The following is a 26686-nucleotide window of genomic DNA, read 5'->3' as shown; positions in this document are numbered from 1 at the left end:
AAAGGAAAACGGGGGGGGGGGGGGGGGACGACTATTCTACTTCCTGCATGCCCTGCAGAAATTTTTGGCCAGGGGTGCTATAATTCACTGACTTGTTCAAGAAAGGGGGATGGGGCCCCAGCGGGAACTCTGGAAGAGGAGAAGAAAATTAATGTTAGAGCTTCTACCCAAAGCTAAACAGCAGCGCTAGAAGGATGCTGGGAGTCAGAGGGTGGGGGCTTGAGGAGAACATCACTTGGTTGATTTAGTACCCTTTGCAGATAAGGTGCTGCAAAAGAAAAGCAGAGCTGAAGCAAATTCTGAAGGCAAAATCAGCTATCACAATTTTATATACAGGAGGCACAAAATGAGAGAGCATGCAGGGCTTTTAATCAGTACGTCGAGCACTTAATACGGTACAATTTTGTCTATTGAGAACTCCTAAGATTCACCAAAATTTCTCTAATTAGAGCCTTCTAGATGGATTGGGATGGTAATTCCCAGAAATTCCAGTGAGATCTGAACGTACTAAGAGAGCAACAGGTTAGTTCTCTCTTTTCTCTCTCTCTCTTCTATCTGTCTATCTGTCTTGGTAACAGAATGCAGGAGATGCTACCAGCTGCAATAATACACAGAGGATGAAAAATCCTGAGATCCACTACCTGGATGAATCATTTTCAGTGTCTGCTTCAAGTCTTAGTATTCCCTAGACCTGGTTTCTGCTTCACTTCATCTCATCATAGTATATTGAATATATTGTAAGAGGTTAATGACTGCACATCCTAAGCCAAAAATCAACAAAAACAATATAGTGCTTTAGTGGGATGTGTGATCTATGTCGCAATCACCTTAGTGCTTGGAAACCAGGTTCAGGAACTGCGTCAGAGCCAGCAAGTCCCACATGATACTAGGAAAGGAGAAGGAGGAGGAGGAGGAGGAGGAGGAGAGTACTGGCAAAAATTTATTCTTTCTATCCAGTCTTTTCTATTGATAAATTAAGATTGCAGAATATATGGATTTCCTTTCATTTTATCCTGATCACAAACCTATGGTAGCATATGGGGCTTCAAGAGATTGATGGAACTAAACTCAAACAGCTCTTTTGTATGTGCCTGTATTATCCTCAGCTACAGTATTGAATTTCTGCATTATTCTTGCTTTTAGTTATGTGCCACCAGGTTGATGCTGACGTCTCTCAGCAATGACAAGGATAGATTTTCTTCATGATGCTCTGTCCCCAACCTGGTTCTTCAGGTCTTGCAACAGTGTTGTACTGTTACAGGAATAAACTCTGTCACACCTCCTATTTGTATTCACCTAATCATAGGGGACAGAAATAACAAGCTTTTGACATGGTGAACTAGTTTGTATCAGATTTTGATTCTAACTTTCATGATTGAAGAAAAATATTTGAAATGTGCAGCCTGTTTTAAGAATGGCCTTGTATTAGTAATTATTCACTCTGTCCATGCTTTCTAACTAAAATGCATTTTATCTCTTCCCTGCATATAAAAGACCATCATTTCTCCTTGTCTCAGCCTACTGTACTCGCATCTGATCAACAGATAAGGAAACCCATAAATATAACTGCTTCTTTTATTTATTAGCCACCCCGAGTCCTCAGAGAGGGGCGGCATATAAATCTATAATAATAATAATAATAATAATAATAATAATAATAATAATAATAATACTAGTAGCAGCAGTAATAATAATAACAATAATTAATAATAATAACAATAAATAATAACAACAATAATAATAATAATAATAATAATAATAATAATAATAATAATATTCTTGCATATAGCGTCTGGATTTAAACTGCAATTGAATCAAATCAGACTGTCTTGTTTCAAACCAGCAACACATTATCCACCATTAGACTGCAGCCTTAAATTCGCTAGTTTGGCTACTTCAACTCAATGACCATATCTATTTATCCAGAAGCAAGCCTCACTTACTTTGGAGTTTGTTTTTCTTTAAGTGAGCTTTCTTTTCTTCAAGTTAGTGTGCTTAGGGCATATTTGCCTGGACATTAGCTCCATTGAGAACCACAGGACACCTTTCTGAATAAATACACATGGGCCTTGCTTGCCTGTCCCATTGAAATAGCAAGGGCTTATTTTCAAACAAACATGGGAAAGAGCAGGGCTTCTTAGCTGATCTTAAGCACCGTATTCACAAATAACTTTCCCCATCAGAAATCCATAGGGGGCTGATTCCCATATGAAGACATTTCATAAGGCCTAAGATGTGGGATTTCCCAGAGTCACATGAAAGATCTTCTCATAAATCTCTTTGCAGCAGCCACACCAATTCCTAAGCAAGGATTGCACTTTAATCCCTTGCTTCCTTCCTCTTCTTTTCCCAACATACCCTTCCTAAAACAGCCTTCCTAGAAGCTAAACTATAATCTAGAATTCTCAGAAGAAATGGAAAGAGAATGCACCTCCCCAGAAGCATCCTTGGGCAGCAAAGCCAGCTTGATATGGCGTGTTAAGGCATCAGAAGAGATCATGTGTTCTAGTCTCACCTTGAGCAAGAAGCCAGCTGGGGGACAAGTTGGGCCACTCCATTTCTTTCACGAAGGAGACAAAGGCAAGCCACTTCTAAAAACAGTGCAGTTGCCAGGCATCAAAAACCGACCTGAAGACATACGCAAACAAAAAATTGGGAAGAATTCACATATTACTTATGTATGAATTAATAATAATATTAGAAACATAGAAACATAGAAGTCTGACGGCAGAAAAAGACCTCATGGCCCATCTAGTCTGCCCTTATACTATTTTCTGTATTTTATCTTAGGATGGATATATGTTTATCCCAGGCATGTTTAAATTCAGTTACTGTGGATTTATCTACCACGTCTGCTGGAAGTTTGTTCCAAGGATCTACTACTCTTTCAGTAAAATAATATTTTCTCATGTTGCTCTTGATCTTTCCCCCCTATTTTGTACCAACCCATTCAATTCTGGGCAGTGGGCACACTAATAAAGTAAAAGGGTATCTGCTAAAAACATCCCATGCCCCAATACAAAAATAATCAAACCAGCCTAAAATACAATAATTTATTTTTAAAAAAAAATATTTATTTATTATTTATTTATTTATTCCAATACACAATACACATTGAAGACAATAGATATTTAGTAATATAACTAAAGAAACGAATAGAAGAAAAGATATAAAAGTATAGGTGAACAAATTTGAAAGGAAGAAAAGATAAATGAGATAAGGAGAGATAATTGGACAGGGGACGGAAGGCACACTGGTGCACTTATGTACGCCCCTTACTGACCTCTAAGGAACCTGGAGAGGTCAATCATGGATAGTCTAAGGGGAAAATGTTGGGGGTTAGGGGTTGACACTACTGAGTCAGGTAATGAATTCCATGCTTTGACAACTCGGTTGCTGAAGTCATATTTTTTACAGTCAAGTTTGGAGCAGTTAATATTAAGTTTGAATCTGTTGTGTGCTCTTGTGTTGTTGCGATTGAAGCTGAAGTAGTCATTAACAGGTAGAACGTTGCAGCATATGATCTTGTGGGCATTACTTAGATCGTGTTTTAGGCGTCATAGTTCTAAGCTTTCAAGACCAAGGATTGATAGTCTGCTTTCGTAGGGTATTCTGTTTCGAGTGGAGGAGTGAAGGGCTCTTCTGGTGAAGTATCTTTGGACATTTTCAAGGGTGTTGATGTCCGAGATGTGGTATGGGTTCCAGACAGATGAACTGTGTTCAAGGATGGGTCTGGCAAAAGTTTTGTAGGCTCTGGTGAGTAGTGTGAGATAACCAGAGCAGAAGCTGCATAGGATAATCACCCATTCTGATCAGATTAGGTATTCCGATATGTTGTAGGCCTACTTTAAAATTCTTTTCCGACTATTATGACTCACAATTTTGGTGTTACCACAGAAAAGATCTGTTTTCTGTCCCACATTCTTTTGGGGACAAAATCTTGAGTAGGCTATTTCTAGATCAGTGATTTTCAACCTTTTTTGAGCCGTGGCACATTTTTTACATTTACGAAACCCTGGGGCACATTGAGCCGGGGGGGGGGGGCGCTAAAAAAGTTTGGACAAAAAAATTATCTCTCTCTCTCTTCCTCCCCTTCACTCTATTTCTTTCTCCCTCCCTCTTTCTCTCCCTTCCTTCCTCTTTCTTTCTCTCTCTCTCCATCCCTCTTTCTTTCTCTTCCTTCCTTCCTCTTTTTTGCTCTCTTTCTCTCTCCCTCCCTACCTCCCTCTATGTCTTTCTCTCTCTCTCCTTCTCTCCCTCTCTTGCTTTCTTTCTCTCTCTTGCTCTCTCTCTTTCTTTCTCTCTCTCTCTTGCTTTCTTTCTCTCTTGCTTTCTTTCTCTCTGAGCTTCGCGGCACACCTGACCATGTCTCGCGGCACACTAGTGTGCCACGGCACACTGGTTGAAAAACACTGTTCTAGATAACCTCCCAGAAGGAAAATAATCATTTGGGACAAGGTAGTCCTTAATATTTTAGGTCACAGTGGTTTTACATAAAATAGAACTTGTTCAATCAGCCACCATGCCTCATGGTAAATTACAAAGTATAGTTTGGAACCTAATGGAAAAGTCCACACAAATACTATACACAAAACCAGATTGCGCCAAGCTTTTCCTTGATGTGCTAACCCAGATAAGCATCAACATAACTTTTTAAAATATATACATTTAAGGGATATAAACCTAACAAGAAGAATAAACTACTTTGCCAGTTTATGTACAGTACTTATTTGTTTGAATTGTGATTTGTTGAATAATCTACATTGACTGATTCATATACAGTAGTACCTCTACTTAAGAACTTAATTCATTCCGTGACCAGGATCTTAAGTAGAAATGTTCTTAAGAAGAAGCAATTTTTCCCATAGGAATCAATTTAAAAGCAAATAATGCATGCAAACCCATTAGGAAAGAAATAAAAGCTTGGAATTTGGGTGGAAGGAGGAGGAAGAAGAGGGGGGACCCTGAAGCGGCGAGGAGGAGCACGCACCTCCCATATACTGGCTGCTGCTGCTGCTACCTACTGCCTCTTCCTTCCCATGCTAAAGGGCTCCCCTCCCCTCTCCTATCACTCGCTCGCTTTGTAGCTGGCGCCTTTCCTTCGCTGTGGTGACTCCTCGGCTGCCCAGAACGAAGGGAGCGTTTCTTTTCTCTGGGTGCTGCTGGCAGAAGTTTATTCCCTCTCCAAGCGCCCAAAGAAAGGAAAATGCTTTGTTCACTCTGGACTGCCAAAGCCTCCTTAAGCACCACCGAAAGGTTCCTCTGGCAGCCCAGAAAAGCCCAAAATGGTCGGGATTAAAGGGAGAATGGCAGGAAGCTGGCTGTGCCTTTGTGCCACTCTCAAATTTCCTGGGAAATTTTTCTGGGCTCCGGTTCTTAAGTAGAAAATGGTTCTTAAGAGGCAAAAAAATCTTGAACACCTGGTTTTTATCTAGAAAAGTTCTTAAGTAGAGGCGTTCTTAGGTAGAGGTACCACTGTATTACCATGTTTATCAACCATAATATGGCTTGCTTGGATCTGGCTTATGTGAATTCAACCACAGGTTTAATAGACTTGTGGTTCATTGTATGTTGCTTCAACATATACATTATGCTTACCCAACACACTGAACCAAACTAGGCAACAATATTTTAGCATGTACACAATTCAAAACAAACCTTTGTGATTAGTTTATGTCACAAAGACTCAGAATATAGAATAGAATAGAACAGAATTCTTTATTGGCCAACTGTGATTGGACAAACAGGGAATTTATCTTAGGTGCAAATGCCCTCAGTGTACATAAGGAGAATAAAATACATTCAACAAGAATAAAAAGATACAGCATTTGTTATAGTCAAGGTTACTAATATGCTATCAAATTGTACTAGGAAACAAATAAAAACAATATAATTGAAAGATACAACCAACATGGTTATAGTAATAAGTGGGAGTAATAAGGAAGAGAATAATAGTAATACAGTTTTAGTAAATTATTTGACAATGTTGAGGGAATTAGTTGTTAAGCAGAGTGATGACATTTGGGAAAAAACTGTCCTTATGTCTAGTTGTTTTGGTATGCAGTGCCCTATAGCGTCATTTTGTGGGTAGAAGTTGAAACAATTTATGTCCAGGTTGTGAGGGCTCTGTAGATATTTTCACAGCCCTCTTTTTGACTCATGCAGTGTACAAGCAGTTTTAGAGCTGCCCAAATTTAAATTTAAATTTTAAAAAAAAGAAATAAATTTACTTTAATTGGTGAATTAAACTAAATTCAGTTAATCATGAGTAAATGTGTCATGCAAATGTAGTCACACAAAATTCTTTTAGAACAGGGGTCCCCAAACTTGGCAACTTTAAGACGTGAACTTCAACTCCCAGAATTCTCCAGCCAGTTATGCTATGCTGGAGAATTCTGGGAGTTGAAGTCCACAAGTCTTAAAACAGCCAAGTTTGAAGACCTCTATTTTAGAACATCCTTCTCCAACAGGGCACATACAGAATGTGTTAGAAGTAAAACCCATCATTCCCAACCACGGGCTCACAGACCCTGCTGGATGGAGATGATGAGCTCTGTAGTCCATTACACCTTAAAGGACCAGCTAAAGTACTTAGGTTAGAGTTAGACCCTTTACTGTCTAAACCTGGGAGCAGAATCAAAATGGCTGGATGGATATGTCTCCACCAATTCATTTCCTCCTCTGACTACCAAACCCCTGCGCTGAGTGGAGATTCCTACACCCCCTCCTCCATTTTACTCCACAGCCTCGTTAAGTAAAAAGCCTTGTTTATCTCTTCCCTCAGCCTCGTTATGGTTTCCCGCTCCCATCTTCTTCCCAAAGCCAGCCAAAATACCCACTCTCCCCGCTCCTTTGCAGAGACCCCCTCGCCAAACTTTACATCTTTCCAGGCAAAACTGGACGCTCTTCGACACCACAGAGGCTCGGCTACCTCAAAAAGAAAACCCCATATAAAGGCCGTTAACTAGACTCAGGTTACAATTCCTGGGTGGCTCAGGTCTCCTGCTAAGGAGGGTAAGGGGAAGGCGGGCCTCGGGGAGGCCACAGAGAAGGGATGGGCCGAGGGAAGGAGGGAGCTTGCAACATTGCCTTTGCAGAATCACCATTTCCAAAGGCTTCCACGGTGACAAGAGGTTACTCGGTGTAGTGGCGGCTTGGGGTTTTTTTTTTTAAGCCAGGAAAGGAGAATAAAGGAGAGGCCGAAGCCGCCCGCCCAATGGCCCCTCCAAGCAAACACCCTCGCTCCCAGGGGTGGGGAGATCCGCGGTAAAACCAAGCAAAACGAAGCGGTCAAACCGGAGTGTCGGTGTGTGTGTTGCTCCTTTTCGCAGGTAAGGGCTTTCCGCTTCAGTTCAAAGAAAAAGGGAGGATCGCAGGGCGCGGAAAGTTTGCACGGGCAGGAAGAGCCAGCCCGCAGCTTGCTTTGTAACAAAAGTTGGTCCGCTGTAATTTTGTTTCAGCCTCCCTGCCTGTTGCAGGGTAGAGAAGTCTTTTTTCTCGGTGGCGGTTGTTGTTGTTTTTTGTTCCTCCCTCGGGAAAGAACTGCTCCCCAAACGATTGCAAGTGAGTAAGTAAGTACTGTAAGTAAGGGAGGGATGCTGGCTGGGTCTTCCGCCGCAGAACCTGGTCTCGCAACTCCCGACTCGGGATGGAGGAAGGGCAGGGAGAATGTCCTGTTAATTGAAAGGTCAGCCTTGGGGAAACGTGTCTTGACTCGCTTTTAAGGAAAATAACAGCTTAAAAAAAACAGCTTCTGTTCTTCTGGCCCAGGAAGAAAATATACTGCTCAAAAAAATAAAGGGAACCCTGAAAGAACACATCCTAGATCTGAATGAATGACATATTCTCATTGAATTCTTTGTTCTGTACAAAGTTGAATGTGCACAACATCATGTGAAATTGATTGTCGATCAGTGTTGCTTCCTAAGTGGACAGTTTGATTTCAACGAAGTTTGATTTACTTGGAGTTATATTGTGTTGTTTAAGTGTTCCCTTTATTTATTTTGGTTTCATCAGGCATGGGACAAGAAATGGTTTCTTCCCAGTTGGTTTTGAATTTTAAGACTTGGGGACTTCTAGTCCTCATGGTTAGCAGAGATGGGGGAAGCTCTGGTGATGGGTCTTTTCTGATATGGAAAAAAACCCTGCTCATATCTGCATCCATCACTCCCTCAAACACTGAAGTTTCATGCTAATAATCCTAGTTCTCTTAGAGATGTTGGTCTCTCTGTGTGTTTTTCCAACAAATGGAGTTGCAGAACTATGTACAGCAATAAGCAAGCATGAAAGATAATAATGAAAGCCACATTTAGAGCAGAACATGATATGGAAGAAAGTTGCCAGCTAGGCAGGATTTTTTAGTCATAGGTTTGGCTGAAGGTTAAAAATGGAGCCAGGAATCACAGGTGCTAATTCAAAAGGTTAGGGTGTGTTGGCACAAAGTTTGAGGTGTGATATGGTACTAACCATGGGGAAGAAGGTATTTATGGGATATATTTAGGCTGCTTGAGTGGTAGCACTTTAAATGTTGGCCTGGCATGAAAGAGTCCCTCAGCTGTGGAATCCCACCTAGTAACTTTAAGCAACTTGCTGTCTCTAAGCCCAGTTTGTGTCACAAGATTGTTGCTGTGGGCTAAAGTAGAAGTCCTGTTGTTTAAAGAAATGGGATGCAAATGAAATCTATCAATAAATGAATATGCCCACTGGTCTAGCACCAAGGGAATCAAGAAATCAAAGCTAGGCCTGATTTCTTGTGTAATCAGTACCACAACCATTTTTGTTGGCTAATTACTGCTGAATCCTGGGTTAATTTTTTTTTTCAGATTTAAAAAAATACTGTTTTACCTTTACCAGATTTACAAAGTGTAGCTGAGCATGGACTTTCTCTTCTAATTTTCTATTCCCTTCTTCCAGGAATATGTCCTTTCACACAGTTGAATACACTCAATATGAAGAAAATGTTAGCTGATTGAGTACTCAAATAGTTGATACCAGTTAGGATAGTTGTTCTGAAGTGATTAAGTAATTTTTTTTTTCCAAAATATCTGCTCATTCTAATAAGAGGTGAAATGGTGTAACATGAAATAAGATAGTGGTGGATTTTTCTCCAGAAAGAATGAATTACCCTTGGCTAGCCTTTATATTTATATCCATATACAGTGGTACCTCTACTTACAAACTTGATTTGTTGTGTGACCAGGTTCTTAAGTAGAAAAGTTTGTAAGAAGAAGCAATTTACATTGAAGGAATCAATGTAAAAGCAAATAATGTGTGCGATTGGGGAAACCACAAGGAGGGTGGAGGCCCTGTTTCCTCCCAGGAGATTCCTAGAGAGGCCCCACAGAGGCTTCTCACCACCTTTTCCGGCCCTGTTTTCTCCCAGGAGATTCCCAGAGAGGCCCCACAGAGGCTTCTTCCTGCCTTTTCCGGTTACAGTTTTGGAGGCTCAGGTTTGTAAATGGAAAATGGTTCTTGAGAAGAGGCAAAAAAATCTTGAACACCCGGTTCTTATCTAGAAAAGTTCATAAGTAGAAGCATTCTTAGGTAGGGTACCACTGTATACTGCATGTTTTTTTTAAATTTGGCATCAGTCTTTTTCAGCCAGCATTCCCCAGATGTATTTGAGAATTCCCATCATCCCCATGTATCATATGGTCAAAGTTCTAGTCTGGGGTCCCCAAACATTGGTCCAAGGACTGGCACCAGTCTGCAACATATCAGAAACTGGGCCGCACAACAAGCAATCCTCTCTTCACAGGATGCAGGCAGCACCCAAACCATGCCCCCTCTGATCCACAAAAAAACCCTCTCTCCATGGAACTGGACCCTGATGCCCAAAGGATTGGGGGGGGTCACTGTTCTACTTCAGCAAGATACTAGATTGTCCTTTTCCAAAAAAACATCAAAGGTCATTATTTCTCGAGAGCCAATGAAAGCATTCCTGACTCCACATAATGAATGTTCTATTCTCATTTGCCAGTAGTGAATATTATCTGGATCATAACACATCCTCCATGGTCCTCCATCATCTGTCAGATTCAGACTGAGGCCTTGGATGAATTTATCACCTTTAGTAATACTTCTGCTGCAACTCCTCCAACAACCATAAATTCATAATTTAATCAATTGATTTAAGACAGACATAGATATGTCACCCTCATAGCTAGGATTAAAGGTAATGAATTCTAAAATACTGGAAACATTTTCAGTTTAAACTTATCCAGATTTGTGCAAGCAATGGAAGGGCTCAAAAGGTGTTCAGGGTTTTCGGTCTGCGCTGGACAGTTTATGATACTGCAGAATTGTAGAAGTCTTTCATTTGTGTGTGTGTGAGAGAGAGAGAAATGTTCATTATAGAAAATAAATTGTATAATTATTTCTTGTCCATCTCCAGTTCTAATGATAAGATTAATATTTGGGGAAGGAAGATTTGCCGAATGGATTATTACTGCATTTACTACAACATTTGAGGTGACAAAATAATGATTCAAAGATGGCCAAAAGTGCAAACATCTGGGGGAGGGTAGCCAAAGAAATGCAAGGATTTTATAGTTTAAGTCAGTTTCGTTCAGGTTTCACACTTCTCTGTATTTGAGAAGCAGTTGCCTTGGGAGTGAAACATATGTTTTCAAACATTCGGGTTTTCAAATTTGACTTGTGAAAGTTCATTTTTACCCCCAGATTCGAACTGTGTATGCTTTATAATTCCTCAATGCTTTGAAGACTGGCAGATGGAAATACAGTACCTCTTTGACATCTGCTCAAACAAATGTGTAAAATATCAATGCATGCTAATAATCAAATACCAGGAAGTACCAACAAGAGTGGCATTTTGTATTTGACCAAATGCTATCAAACAGGAATACCAAAACAAAACTGTATAGGGTATGTTTGTAATGAGTCATACACAAGTAATAATTGCTTTGCAACCATTTGAAATTATGACAGATCTCCTAAAAGCTACTTACAACCTATTTCTGGAGTTAGAGAGTCCTCCCTCCCATGGTCACATGACTGCATTTTGGGTGCTTGACAATCGGCTCATATTTATGACTGTTTACAGGGCTCCATACTCAGATGACCACGTTTTACAATATTTTTTTCTGGAAAATGGCTTTCCGGTTTCCTGAAAATAATGTCAGGTAGCAAACAATGGGTTTGCTTAAAGACCTCAGCATTCACTTAATGACAACCTACAAAAAAGTTTGTAAAATCAGGTCTGGTCAAGTGACAACCTGCTTTATGACTGTCATGACATGGCAGGTTCTATTATAGTCATAAATTGAGGATTACCTGATTATCTAAATCAGTATAAATCTGATAACAAAATTTGCAAGGAAGAACATTGAAAGGAATATTGGAAGTAGATTGGTTTTCACCAAGTTAGCAATATCCGATTGTGGGAGAGGTTTAGGTCTATTAAATAAGTGTTGTGCAGGTTGCAAATCTGGACTGAACACACCTGCACAGATCTACCTAAACACTTATTTTTAAGTTAAGTTAGCAATTTTCTCATCACCTTTGTGTTTGGTTAACTTATAAACATCTGTCATGAAATAATGCATGCAATAAGGCGATCTGGGAAAATATCAGTGGCATTTTCTCAGATCACCCACTGCCAGTGCTGGCCAGGTATTTTAAAATTGCATTGATTTTTTTTAACATGTTAGAGGATTGGTTAGTAGAAAACCTTATGCAGTCATATCCATCTTCTTAAGAAAGTGTGCAATATAAGAAACCTCTGGGATACATAGTTAAACATTTCTGTAAGAAAATTCCTCTTCATTTAAGCTTTTCATTGTAAATTAACAACCATAAAACTACATGCAGTTCACAGGTCTCCAAAATTCATTTTCCTCCCTTCCTTTAAATGCCACTGATACAAACTTTTCAAATACTGTAATGGTCCCCGAGAGAAACCGACAAATCTCTCAATCACTGTAATGTTTGCCGTATATCAAAACTGTTTTCCAGACCAGTCTCCCGTGTATTTTTCAAACCTGGAGAACAATTTTGTGTATAGTTGTCTATTTCCAGTAGTAACATATATTTTGGAGATTGTGTTTTACATTGAAAAAGGTAACTTAACATTAATTTCTGAAAACATATTTACCAGTCATTTGTAAATTATTTTAACTTTCTTTTACAAAAATAGTTCATATAATTCCACAAAGCCACAATATGATATACAGTAATCCAATTGCTGCTCTTTTTCTTCTTTACTATGAGATAAAGAATTCTTATACAAATCTTATTGTGTACACAAGTAGTCCTTCACTTACGACAGCTGAGCCTCAAATTTCTGATGCTAAGCAAGGAAGTTGTTAAATGAATTTTGCCCTGTTGTGCAACCTTTTTCTGCCCCAGTTGTTAAGTGAATCACTGCAGTTATTAAATGATTAATTCAGTCGTTAAATGAATCCAGTATTCCCCATTGATTGCTTGTTGGAAGCTGGCTTCCAAATGGTTGCAAATGGCGATCATGCTACCCCAAGATAAGGAAACTATCATAAATATGTACAAGTTGCTAAGTGCCCAAATGTTGTCATGTGACCGTAGGGATGCTACAATGGTTGTAGGTGTGAAAAGAGCATAAGTCACTTTTTCAGTCACTAAATGAATGGTTGTAAGTTGAGGACTGCCTAAATAGATTTTTATTAGTCAAGTTCTGTACTCTCATAGATCATTTGGGATATTAAAGTAGACGCACGGTATAGAATAGAATTAGAATTAGAATTGAATGGAATGGAATAGAATAGAATTCTTTATTGGCCAAGTGTGATTGAACACACAAGGAATTTGTCTTGGTGTATATGCTCTCAGCGTACATAAAAGAAAAAGATACATTTGTCAAGAATCATGTGGTACAACACTTAATGATTGTCATAGGGGTCAAATAAGCAATGAAGAAACAATATATCAATATTAATAAAATATCTTAGGATACAAGCAACAAGTTACAGTCGTACAGTCCTAAGTGGGAGCAAAAGGATGATTTGCCCAGGTTCACCTGGTGCACCAGTTGCCCTATGTGGATAGGGACTCACTGCTCACAGTCGCTCATGCCCTCATCACCTCGAGATTCGACTACTGCAATGCTCTATACATGGGGCTACCTCTGAAAAGTGTTCGGAAATTTCAGATCGTGCAAAATGTGGCCGCAAGAGCTATCGCCCACGTCTCGGCAACACTCCGCAGCCTGCACTGGTTGCCGATCAGTTTCCGGTCACAATTCAAAGTGTTGGTAATGACCTATAAAGCCCTACATGGCATCGGGCCAGAATACCTTTGGGGCTGTCTTTTGCCACATGAATCCCAGCATCCGATAAGGTCCCACACAGTTGGCCTGCTCTGGGTCCTGTCGACTAAACCAGTGTTTTTCAACCAGTGTGCCGCGGCACACTAGTGTGCCGTGAAACATGGTCAGATGTGTCGTGGGGAAATGAAACATGGGTCCCCAAGCTACCATTTCTGCCAGGATATCCCTTTTGTGTTCATTGAAACAGGCCCAGGTTTCACACTAAGTGTGTATAAATACATTTAGAAACTATATTATTAACTATATGTATAATATGTACTGTGTTAGAGTGTCATTTTGTGTCATTTTGGTTGGTGGTGTGCCCCAGGATTTTGTAAATGTAAAAAATGTGCCGCGGCTCAAAAAAGGTTGAAAGTCACTGGACTAAACAATGTCGTCTGGCGGGACCCGGGGAAGAATCTTCTCTGGGGCGGCCCCAGCCCTCTGGAATCAACCCCCCTCCAGAGATTAGAACCCCCCACCCTCCTTGCCTTTCGTAAGCTACTCAAAACCCACCTATGTCACCAGGCATGGTGTAACTGAGTTGCCCCTAGGCTATGCTAAGGCTATGGTAGAATTGTGTATGGTCTGTCTGAGTTGTATGGTTTTAATAATGTGTTTTTAATGTGTTTTTAATATATTGGATTTGTGACATTGTATTTTGTTGTGAGCTGCTCCGAGTCCTCAGAGAGGGGCAGCATACAAATCTAATAAATAATAATAATGATGATGGTGATAGGAATGATGAGAAAAAACTAGTAGAAATAGAAGTGCAGTCTTAGTAAATAGTTTGACAGTGTTGAGGGAATTATTTGTTTAATAGAGTGATGGCGTTCGGGAAAAAACTGTTCTTGTGTCTACCGTGTTTCCCCGAAAGTAAGACAGTGTCTTACTTTCTTTTTACCCCCAAAAGCCCCACTACGTCTTACTTTCGGGGTATGTCTTACATTGGAAAAAAATGGAAAGGGTCGCGTTCCCGAAGGCATCTCCCCAGAGTCCAGAAGGGCAGCCGTGGGACAGGAGCCTCGTGAGCCCTTTTCCAAGTTCAACCTCAGGGCTCCAAGCGGCATGCACGCGTGGAGCCACAGACGCGTGTCGGGGAAGCGTGTGTCTGGAGGGGAGGAGCCACTCTGCGCACTTGGGCAGCCCCACCTGCCTGCCGGAAAGGAGGTGGGTGAAGGAGGGCGCAGCTCCGGCCGCTCGCCTTGGAGCTGGTCGGCCTCGCTGGCCGCTTGCAGCCGAGCCTCGGCAGGACTCGGTTGCTGGGACGAGTGCCTTCGCTGCAAGCCGCCGCCCGCTCGGCTTGCTTCGGACCAGCGCCGTCCTTCGCTTTGCCAAGCCGGGGAAGAGGCGGTGGCGCCGCGGCGAGGCGAAGGCGAGGGGCGCGCGGGGAGCTTGGAAGCAACGTCATCGGGCTCCCCCCCGGCAATACCCCCGTGTTTCCCCAAAAGTAAGACATATGTCTTACTTTCGGGGTACGGCTTATATTAGCCGACCCCCCTGAAACCCCCGATACGTCTTACAATCGGGGGTGTCTTACTATCGGGGAAACAGGGTAGTTGTCTTGGTGTGCAGTGCTCTGTAGCGACGTTTTGAGGGTAGGAGTTGAAACAATTTGTGTCCAGGATGCGAGGGGTATACTTCTTCATAGCTATACTTCTTCATAAAATTGCTTGATGTCAAATTCCTTGTGTGTCCAATCACACTTGGCCAATAAAATTCTATTCTATTCTATTCTTTTAAAGAATGAAAAAACTTATTCAAATCATGTTTTCAACATCTACCCACTGTTCTCACTAATCTTACTTTGGATAATGACATGGCTGGCATAAAATTTAATAAATAAATATTCCAAAATGGATGGGATGGGATGACCTAGCTTGGGAATATAATTTAGTCATAGATTCCCCTCTCTTCCTTCAAGAATTACTGGCTATCTTTCTATTGATTATTGGAATTTTTTGAATTGAATGGAGCCGTGATGGCAAACCTATGGCACGTGTGCCACAAGTGGCACGCAGAACATCTCTGTGGGCATGCGAGGCATCACCCCAACTGAGCTCCACAGAGCATGTGGGCCTGCCTCCCACCAGCCAGCTGGTTTTTGGGTTTCTGTCGCATATGCACGGGAGGCAGGGCGCATGTGGGAGATGTGTGTGCAAGTGCAGGGGGTGCATAGCATTATGGGTGCTCTTTTGGCATGCAGCAACAAAAAGATTAGCCATCACTAGGATAGTGTGTTTCACCACTCTTTGACCATAGTGTGAAAAGTTTTTCTAGGATCTCCACAGGGAGGGCCTGCCATAAGACATTCCATTTTGAAAAGGCCATTGTTTTACCTATAGCAATTTTATAGTTAAATATTGACACAGATTTTTGTTCTAGTGCTTAGGGTTTTAATCTTATATTATTAATCAAGCAGCAGGACAAAGAAAATTATGCAATGCTAACAAATTTTAAAATAGCGTGATAGGCTCTGAAAGAACTACTGCACGGCGAATGCATAAACCAGAGAATGAAAAAGAAATCCTTACAATTAGCAATTAATGGAATCTTGATTGGAAAACAGTAATTTGTTGATAAAATAAAGAACAAGTTTCCAAAAAATACATGAACAGTTAAATATAGGAGAAAGATTGGATATTTTAGAAATTAATATCTTCCCAAAACTTTTATTTCTAAAACATTTTCAAAGTAGAAGGATGTTCATTGTCCCTTTTTCCTTATTTATAGAAGTGCTGTATATAGTAAAAAGTGTATAAAATTGTAGAAACTTCTCATGAATAATAAAATCAAACAAATACTAGGGAGATGTTATTAACTCATAACATCTGTAGATGTGTGTAATATTAACTTTCTGAAACCTAGCACATTCCTGGAAAAAGAAGTTGCAATATTTATTAGAAATATCAGGTTTAACATCAAATGTAAAAAGGCCCCAAAGCCTCTATTACTATGTATTCATTCGTATTCTCCAAGAATACAAAGAAGTACAGTGATACCTCGTCTTACGAACCCCTTGTCATACGAACTTTTTGAGATACGAACCCGGGGTTTAAGATTTTTTTGTCTCTTCTTCTGAAATATTTTCACCTTACGAACCCGCTGCTGCCACTGGGATGCCCCGCCTCCGGACTTCCATTGCCAGCCGAAGCGCCCGTTTTCGCGCTGGTGGGATTCCCCTGCAGCATTGCAAAATCCGGAGGTGGGGTTTCCCATGGAGGGGGAGCCTCAGGGGAATCCCACCACCAGCATGAAAATGTTCACTTCAGCTGGCAAAAGGGGTGAGCTTTGGGCTTGCACGCATTAATTGCTTTTCCATTGATTCCTATGGGAAACATTGTTTTGTCTTACGAACTTTTCACCTTACGAACCTCATCCTGGAACCAATTATGTTCGGTACGGTATAGAAATACCTTGGGTACTTAAGTCTTTGAAATACTGAGTTAACAAAACAAAAAATATTTTTTTAAAACAATCATTGAATTAACAACTGTGTTCCAGCATGGCAAAAAATAAACTCCAGAATTGTCTTTGTTTTTACTCCTCTGGGCCAAATTGGGATTCAAGTCCTGTTGTAAAGCTATAAACTGTCTGTTCTTTTCAACTACATCTAAGAAGCTTGAACTGAACAGTCTGTTTTTTGAATAGCAGCTCCGGCTTCTTTGTTTGTCATATCATACCAGTTAGATCCTTTTATTGTTGAGTCTAGTCTTGTTTGTGGCCACCACCACCCTATGCTAAGTCCCAAGGTCAGCTGCTGCTAATTGCAAAGCAAGGACAGGCATCCCTGCAAATCAGGGAAGGATTTACCTGTCAACAAAACACACACAAAACACACACACACACTCCACTCCAACTCAAAAATTTTATCTCTCCTTCCCTGCATTTCAAAGGGGGAATATCTGAATTCCTTATCCAATTATTTTTGCCTCCATTTTTTGCAGCTGCAGTTTTGGGTCCCTCAAGCTTTTTGAAGCAGTTGCTTACGAACCAGGAATGTCCTTGGGTATGGAGGGCGGAGTAGCGCTGGTGTTTTGTACGCCTTGTTCTGTGGCTACCTCTGCTGAAACACGCTTGACAAGTATGGGGAAGATGAAGTCAATGTTAACACCCGCTGCCATCACTCCAGTAAAACCTGTTCAGATGTGGAAAATGTGGGATGTGTAGGAGAATGGCAATGAAACTTAAGAGCCTTAAATGTTTCTCGGTAAATCACAATGGAAACCCATTCATTAGCCACAAGCTGCTTGCATGTTAAAAGACTCATACTAGAAGAGCTAATAAAAAAGGGGGGTGGGCATAACAATTGGGAAACCTACCTCCAAATCCTTTGCTCCAATATTCAAGTAAATTAATTATATATTAGTTGTCTCATGCCTTTCTGGAAATGACTCGCTGCTGGAAAAGTTGTAAATTCAGAAATACCGGTTTGTGTTTCCAGCTTCTGACCTCACCTTTGCTATTATGCATGATATTGGACTCACTGCTTCTCTTTTTTTTAGCGTCCACAGTTTAACCTTCATACCTCACAACAGCCTCATGCCTCTCAACAGCTAATAAGGGCACACAGGGCTTGCTTCCTCCGGATACTGTCCGCCAAACAATATTGGCTGGTGGGGAAGGGCCTTCTCTGTGCCGTCTCCAACCCTTTGGAATCAAATTCCTCCAGTAATCCCACCCTACCGGTCTTCCAGAAAGCCATTTATTTATTTATTATTTTATTTTATTTTATTTTATTTTTTTATTTTATTTTATTTTATTTTATTTTATTTTATTTTATTTATTTATTTATTTATTTTATTTATTTTATTTATTTTATTTATTTTATTTATTTTATTTATTTTATTTATTTTATTTATTTTATTTATTTTATTTATTTTATTTATTTTATTTATTTATTTATTTGTTAGATTTGTATGCCGCCCCTTTCCGTAGACTTGGGGCGGCTCACAGCAATAATAAAGACAATGTAAAAACAAATCTAATAAATTAAAAAACAATAAAAATCCCATTATTAAAAGGAAACATTCACACAAACATACCATCTTTAAACTGTATAGGCCCGGGGGAGATGTCTCAGTTCCCCCATGCCTGACGGCAGAGGTGGGCTTTAAGAAGTTTATGAAAGGCAAGGAGGGTGGGGGCAGTTATAATTTTTTGGGGGAGCTGGTTCCAGAGGGTCGGGGCCGCCACAGAGAAGACTCTTCCCCTGGGTCCCGTCAAACGACATTGTTTAGTCGACGGGACCCGGAAAAGGCCAACTCTGTGGGACCTAACCGGTTGCTGGGATTCGTGCGGCAGAAGGCGGTCCCGGAGATATTCTGGTCCGATGCCATGAAGGGCTTTATAGGTCATAACCAACACTAACATTAAGGCCTGGCTCTTTGGGAAGGTCTAGGATTAGGAATGACTGAGTATCTGTATGGTTTTTAGGGCTTTTTAATGTATTTTGTGTCATTTGCTGTTTTTATCATTATTACACTTTATATTATTTTTAGTTGCTGTCACTATTGTGACCCACCCAGGGTCCTGCTGGAGTTGGGCAGCATATAAATATCACAAAATAAATAAATATATGGACGCTTGGCCCCTTCTGCGTCTCAGATTCAAATTCTTCAGCCAATTGTTCAGATTTTAGCATTTTTGGTTTGCTTCACTATGTAATGAATTGGTTGGGGTTGGTTGTGATTGCCATTTTGCTTTCCCATCCTAAAAGGATGGCTAGAGGCCTCATGCAAAATAGAAGCCAGGAATAGGATAAAAAGATATCGTGAGTTTTGGAGGTTTTTTAGTTTTTCACCACTACATTAATGGAAAGGGTTGTAAGGCGGGAAAGAAAATTTCTAGGAAATTTCTTACTCACCTGTCCTTTCATCCCCTCTGAATTGGCCCAAAGGACCCCTTGGTTTAAAAAAAAGGTCATTAGAAGAAAAAAAAAGTCCTTGTCCATTCAATATTAAGTTAAAAGTAAATCTGCCTACCTCACCAAATGCAAGCTTTACTCACATCTCTTTGACAACTGCTGCCATTATGACATCACTGAAAAAAAATGAACCAATTGCAATCTATTCTCTTTTGCCAAGAAAAGCCAGCTTTCTGATTTGTGTCTAGCTTTATCTTGGCATTAGGAAGATCTGCCTTTCCCCCATTGGTATCTTCCAGATGTGCTGTTACATCTGGAGGGTGCCAATGTCGGAAGAGACAGTAGATTTTAAAAGTGCTGTGAGGGGTAGTCAGGTGTTAATAACCTATCTGGCCCTTTCTGGTTATTTTCATCATAACTCACTCAGCACTTTAAAAACGAAGCAATCATTTGATGTAAAGTAATAGCTGGTGCTCTTCTGCTGACTGAAACGGTGTTGTAGCACATTGCAGAGGCTGCCAGAGAGAAAGCCCAAATCAAGTAGATGACTAAAGAAATTTCAGTACTGCGTAGCCAGTGGCTATTAGGTAATTTCAAATTCTGGGCTTAATTATGTTTCTCCACGCATCTTTAGAGGGCAATGAGTGTTGCTTCAAAATGTGTTATGTCCTAATGTTCGGTTACAAGCTGCACACTTGTATACAAGAAGTGAATAAGATGCGTTATAGGAGCTGTCTTCCCTTTAATCAGAGTGAGATGCCTGCTGAGAAGCTGTCTCTTGGGGGATATGAAAAAGCAGCTGACTTGTTAGTTAAAAGCCCTGATCTGGATTGATAGTGTCCTTGTTCTTCTGATTAGGGCAAGCCTGCTTGTAATAGGCCCTGCCTAGTGTCTTGGGTGAGATGGCACTGAGATTTGGGTTGTAGTGTGCCATTTTGGAAATGTGCCTACTTGGGTTTCAGGTTTGGCATCAGCTGATATCTCAGGACAGGGCTGGAGAGAAAGAGAAGCTAATGCCATTTGGCCAGCTGTGATGACTTATACAGAAGTCCCTTGCTATATCGTGCTTCACCTACCGCGGCTTCACTTCATCGCGGGTTTTGAAGTCAGCGTTGGCACAGATACGGCGGTTAGAAGTTTGGAAGGGCAGGACAAGCGCTCAGCTCATGCTCAGAGAGAAGCTTCATTTGAATCATTTCACCACACAAACAAGCGCTAGAATAATTCCAGCGGGACTCCCAAATGATGAGCGGGGCGGGGACTGAGCTCCAGCGGAGGCCCATCCCCTCGTTCAAACCGCCTCGCCAGTGCCGAGAAGGCAGTCTTTAGAGGCGCACTTAGTGGTTGGCTACGGCAGCGGTGTGCTTGGGGTTGTAGAAAGAGCTCCCGGCAGCGCGCGAACGAGCGAGCGCGAGCAAAGAAAAGAACGCGACGCGGTGGGGATTTCCAGACTGGGCTCGAGGGCAGAAGAGGAAGTGCTGGGCGGGTGGAGGGGGAAAAAAAAGAAAAGAGAGAGAGAGAAAGAACCAGCCGGGGCAGCTCACCAGGGACTTTCCAGCCGGGGCAAGGCAAAAAAGACAACGTTTGGCCGAACTGCTGCAAAGGTTAGCCGTTGCTCGCCTCCAGGCATCTGGAGCTGGTGGGAAGGAGGATAAATTCCCCATCGCGGATTTCACCTATCGCGGCCAGGTCTGGAACGTAACACCTGCGATAGGTGAGGTCTTACAGATTGTTTCCTCTGAGTTAAAAGTTAAATTTTGGGGACGCATACTGTATTTTTCGGAGTATAAGACGCACCTTAGTTTTTGGGGAGGAAAATAGGGAAAAGAATCTGCTTACCAGGTATTCATCTGGCTAGCATCCTTAGTCTGGTCAGCTTCAGCACATTATTTTATCCCCTGGTTAGGGCTTCAAGAAAAACCTTATTCGGAGAGAGCAACGATGAAAGAGCTTGCAAGCTGCAAAGAGCTGGGAAAATCATTTGCACCTGGTTAGGGTTGGAAAGAAACTTATTCAGAGCAAGTTATAGCAATGAAAGAAACCCTACAAAGACTTGGGGTTTGGAAAACATTCTTTGCAGAGAGAAACAATGAAAGAGCCTGCAAAGTAAGAGATGGGAAGATCGTTAACAGATAGTTAGGGCTGGGGGGGAAAAGCTACATTCAGAGTAAAAACGCACCCAAATTATCAGCCTCTTTTAGGGAGGAAAAAGGTGTGTCTTATACTCCAAAAAATACAGTACATATGACACTACAAGTGGCATGCCATTCATACACTGATTTTGCACCCAGGTGGAGTGGGATTGTCAACCTATACTATGCCCTTGTCAATTTTAATAGCTTTATTTACCAGACTTTAACCCTGAAAAATCTCATTTTATATAGAGATAAAGTGGGGGGGGAAAGGTTTCCTGCGGAATATTCTGGCAGTGACCTAAAAAATAAGGAATTATCTGATTAATAAAATGTGTAAAAGGCTAGGGAAACAGTCTTGAGACGTTTGATGTTGCTGATGCCATCATTGTGAGAATCCTATGACACTTTTCTCCATATGCTTTATAGCATATTCTCTACACTTCCTCTAGGGCAAAGTGGTTCTCAACCTGTGGTTCACGGACCCCTGAGGGGGAGCATGATGTAGACTTAGGAGGTCTGTGAAACTTTGAAGAAATGTTATGATTTAAACTTGAGTTAGGTCTTGGTGGTCTGTGGCCACAAAAGGTATTTAAAAGGGGTGTGCATGCAAGGTGAAGAAAAAGTTGAGAACCACTTTACTAGTGGAAACTCTGAATTTGCTTGAGCCAGTAGCACCGTGGCAGAAGTGAAGCATGAACGCTGCCTTTTCAGTCTTGCACTTATAATAATCTATAATAATTTCTGGACTGTCAAAACAGTTATTTTAAATTGAAACCAGCATGCAATATTCTCTAATGATACCTTCGTGGGGACAAAAAAATTTAAATATTTAATCCAGTTGCATAGAAGAATTCCCGAGCTAAGCATCTCATTTCCGTCTTCCATTTGTTTACATGCTATGTTATTTCACAATTTCACAAAATATACTTTCATAGCCTGATTAGTTCATCCAGAGCTCAGGCAACTCAGCCAGGGCAGCCAGATGCCAAGGGAGAATTTGAATAAACAAATTCTGGGATGACTTTGGGGATTAACTCTTATTACCCAATACGATTGTATCATCATCGTCCTGGGTAAAGGAAAGAAATTGCAATTACAGGTAGTCCTCAACTTACAACTGTTCAAAGTTACATCACCGCTGAAAAAAGTGACTCGTGATCATCATCTCTTATGATTCACTTAACATCCATGTTATGAACTTAACAACTGCGCTGATTCACTTAATAACTGTGGTAAGAAAAGTTGTAAAATGGGGCAAAACTCACTTAAGAGCTGTCTTGATCAGCAATGCAAATTTTGGAGTTTATTGTCCTAAATCGAAGACAACCTGTACAGGAAGGCTAATGGACAATAACTATATATGAGTCTTTCATATACTCTCTTAAAGATGTCCTGTTCAAACTGGAACCATCCAGAGGTTCTGGATTTGAAATGCAACGTATCTTCAAACTTCAGTTTGGAAGAACTACAGTGGTATCTCGTCTTACAAATGCCTCTTCTAATGAACTTTTCGAGATATGAACCCGGTGTTTAAGATTGTTTTGCCTCTTCTTCTGAACTACTTTCACCTTATGAACCCAAGCCACTGCTGCTGGGATGCCCCACCTCTGGACTTCCGTTGCCAGCCAAAGCGCCCATTCTTGCGCTGCTGGGATTCTCCTAAGGCTCCCCTCACTGCGATTCCCTTCATTTTTGCCAGTGCTGCTTTGAATCCCAGCGAGGGGAGCCTCAGGGAAATCCCAGCACCACAAGAACCGGCACTTTGGCTGGCAACGGAAGTCCTGAGGTGGGGTTTCTCAGCGAGGGGAGCCTCAGGGGAATCCCAGCAGCACAAGAATGGGCGCTTTGGCTGGCAACGGAAGTCCGGAGGCGGGGCATCCCAGCACCAGTGGCTTGGGTTCATAAGGTGAAAGTAGTTCAGAAGAAGAGGCAAAAAAATCTTAAACACCAGGTTCATATCTCAAAAAGTTCGTTAGAAGAGGAATCCCACCAGCACAAGAACAGGCGCTTTGGCTGGCAATGGAAGCCTAGAGGCAGGGATTCTCAGCGGTGCAAGGCAAAAGGAGTGAGTTTTGGGATTCCACGCATTATTCGCTTTTACATTGATTCCTATGGGAAACATTGTTTCATCTTATGAACTTTTTTACTTACAAATCTCGTCACGGAACAAATTAAGTTCATAAGACGAGGTACCACTGTACTTTCAAAAAGATGGGAAAACCTGGCTCTTTTGACTGCCCCCTATTTTATCATCACAACAACCTTATGTGGTAGGACACACTGAAAAACAACAGGCCAATGTTGTTTGGGATAAATTTACTGCAGAGTTACTGAACTCCTTTTGACACCAGTAGTTGGATTCTCACATTCTGCTCAGCCAAAATTATGCTTTTCAAGCTGCAATTGCTGAGTTCGTGCAACATCAGATCCAAAGAAACGGTTTAACACAATGTGTGAACCCAGCAAAAACCACAGTTAACTCAGTTAAACCACAGTTTAAACCCAGGAATGAATCTTCAATCAATACAATATACCATTTAGCTTTGGAAGCATATTGCTGTCCTGGAATGATAGCATTCATAATCCATTTCCAAGAACTGATAGTTGAAGTTCAAAATACCTCCCCCATCTTAATGTTTTAAACTCTTCTATCTGCTGAATATCATTTCGAAATTAGTTTTATGTTTGTCTTCGTCTTATCTGTACTTGATAGCAAATACTGAACAAGTTTTTGAATCTCTAATTATAAATCTAAGAATAGACTTTATGTGAGTTTCTGGTAATATGCCACTCTCTTTACATTTCTTGCAATCAGGCTCTACTTAGGGTCAAGACTGATGGATGCCAAGAAGGATTAAATGGGAGGAGGACACAATCTGTATTTCCGTTTGTTTTGTGTTACTGAGGTTTCAGGAGTGGATTTGTGTTACAATGATTAATAGGAAAACCATTTGTTATAGGCAGAGGTGATATTCAGTTTATAGGTGTGGTTGAGTCCAGTAGTGTTTCATTCTGTGATTAGAACATTTAATTTATTATTTATTAAGATATTATTTATTAAGATATAAATTATTTCTCCAGAGGAAAAAAGAGCTGGTAGAGCTTTTGCTCTTAGACATTTAGGGGATCCTTGGATGTCATCCTTGTTCTGAGAAATTATGCATAATGCAGGTAGTCCTCAACTTATAACAGTTCATCTAGTGACAATTCCAAGTTACAACATCGCTGAAAAAAAGTGGCTTCTTGTGCGCATGTGGGGGGGGAGGGCATTGCATTATGAGTGTGGCCACTATCATGCCTGCACGCACTCTTTTGGCACCTGAGCCAAAAAAGGTTCACCATCCCTGATCTATTATTGTGTACTTTGTCTGGTTGTACCTTAGTTCTGTATTTCAATCGGCCATTCTTCAATAAATCATGGTTACTCAAATGTTGGCTTAGCAAGCACCATGAAGTCAGTTTTAGGTTTCCTAGACGTAGATAGCAATTACATTTAGCTAGTTTTCTCCAGCTTGAAATTAGACTACAGTTGTCAACATTCTTAACCAAGGAGAACTCTGGCCAAAATCCTATACAGTGGAACCCCGACATAAGAGCTGCTCTACTTAAGAGCAACTCGAGATAAGAGCTGGGAGGGGAGAGATATTTTTGTTCTACTTACAAGCCCAAATTCGAGATACAAGTGCCAAGGAGCTGTCTCCTGAAGCCAAACGCTAACTTCCGCGTTCGGCTTCAGGAGACAGCTGCGAAGCGGCGCGCGTGTTTTAAAAGGTTGCAGCCGGCCTGGGGGGCTCGGGGGGGGGGGGGCTTGCAGCTTTCTTTCTTGCTCTTTTTCTTTCTCTCTTTTACCTTCCCTTCCTCTATTTCTTCTTTTCTTTCTCCTTCCCACCTTCTTCCCTCCCTCCCTCCCTTCACTCATTCCTCTCTTACTCTCCCCTTTCATAAGTTTCCTTGCTTCCTTCCTCTGTTCCTGTCCCTTCCCCCTTTCTTTCTTTCTTTCTTTCTTTCTTTCTTGCTCTTTTTCTTTCTCTCTTTTACCTTCCCTTCCTCTATTTCTTCTTTTCTTTCTCCTTCCCACCTTCTTCCCTCCCTCCCTCCCTTCACTCATTCCTCTCTTACTCTCCCCTTTCATAAGTTTCCTTGCTTCCTTCCTCTGTTCCTGTCCCTTCCCTCTTTCCTTCCTTCCTTCCCACCCTCCGTCCATTCATTCACCCATTCCTCTCTTGATCGCTTAAAGCCGGTCCCTGGTGCAAAAAGGGTTGGGGACCTCTGTCCTACAGGATTGGGTGGCAGAGAAGTTGAACATATGTAAATTTAAAAGTTTAAGAAAGTTTACAAGTTAAGTGAAAGAAACTTCATTATTCATTTATATGTACATGTACATTTCTTCATTAAAAACATGTCTTTCTGCATAATTTAGACTAACTTTGTGAGTTTTTTGAGGGCTGGAACCAATTAAAATTATTTACATTAATTCCTATGGGGAAAAGTCGTTCGAGATAAGAGCTGCTCGACTTAAGAGCCCAGGTCCGGAACGAATTAAACTCGTATCTCGAGGTACCACTGTACCTAGTGTTTTTGTTTCCCCCCACTTTTTGCAATAGCAGCATTCCATTTGCATATTTTTCACCCTTTGAGACTTTTAACAGGCATCTGTCTTGGGAGTTACTAACTTGTAATGAGTGCCAGTAAAAGTGTAGTGGATACATCTGGAAATACAGAAAAAAGGAATTGGAATGGCAGTTTCGTTACAGAATGATAAACAAAACTCGGCAGCATTATTTTTTGATATTTTCTGAGTCAGAGCAGCTGTGGTTGCAGAAAATCTTTTAGCATCTCCACCTCCTACATAGCCAGTTTAGGGAGGAAATATTTCTGAGGAAGGGTTTCTTAACAGATATAGGCATCCCCCCCCCTCGCCCCCAGCTTGGCTTCTGTCTTATCCCAAGGGTTCTGCATCTTCAGCAAAACTTAGTGGGTGAAGGCTAGTGTGATACTCCCCATTATTCCTCATCTCCTATCAGCTCCTCATTTCTGCAAACCACATCCTTTTGTACATGTGTTTTCTCCTCTACTACTTGCAGCCTAAAGTGGAAAACACTTGGTCTAGTAGTTGATTCCCTCTAACTATAGATTAGATAGTTAGGCAAAGTTTAAGGTTTTGGTTATTAGAATAGATTATTAGGTTATTAGAATCTTCGGAGAGGGGCGGCATACAAATCTAATAAATTGAATTGAATTGAATATTAGAATAGATTATAGAAAGAAAAGAGTTACCGCATTCTTTGGAATATAAGACGCACCGGAGTATAAGACGCACCTAGATTTTAGAGGTGGAAAACAAGGGGAAAAGTATTCTGAAGCAAATGGTGTAGTAATATATTATTT

General features: G+C 41.0%; 1 protein-coding gene across 8 annotated transcripts in view; it reads left to right on the top strand.

Moving 5' to 3' along the window:
* The first annotated feature begins 501 nt into the window (after positions 1-501).
* The window catches only part of LPAR2 (lysophosphatidic acid receptor 2), a 44447-nt gene continuing 18262 nt past the window's right edge, over positions 502-26686 (top strand). For 2 of the 8 annotated variants that reach the window (XM_070741081.1, XM_070741083.1), the window contains exon 1: positions 7369-7567. The gene's annotated coding sequence lies outside the window, so the exon portion shown is untranslated. The other 6 variants (XM_070741082.1, XM_070741076.1, XM_070741077.1 and 3 more) reach the window with 6 other exon arrangements.

Source organism: Erythrolamprus reginae, chromosome 2, assembly GCF_031021105.1.
Source record: "Erythrolamprus reginae isolate rEryReg1 chromosome 2, rEryReg1.hap1, whole genome shotgun sequence".
Taxonomy (NCBI): Eukaryota; Metazoa; Chordata; class Lepidosauria; order Squamata; family Dipsadidae; genus Erythrolamprus; species Erythrolamprus reginae.
This window is presented reverse-complemented; position numbering and strand designations above follow the sequence as displayed.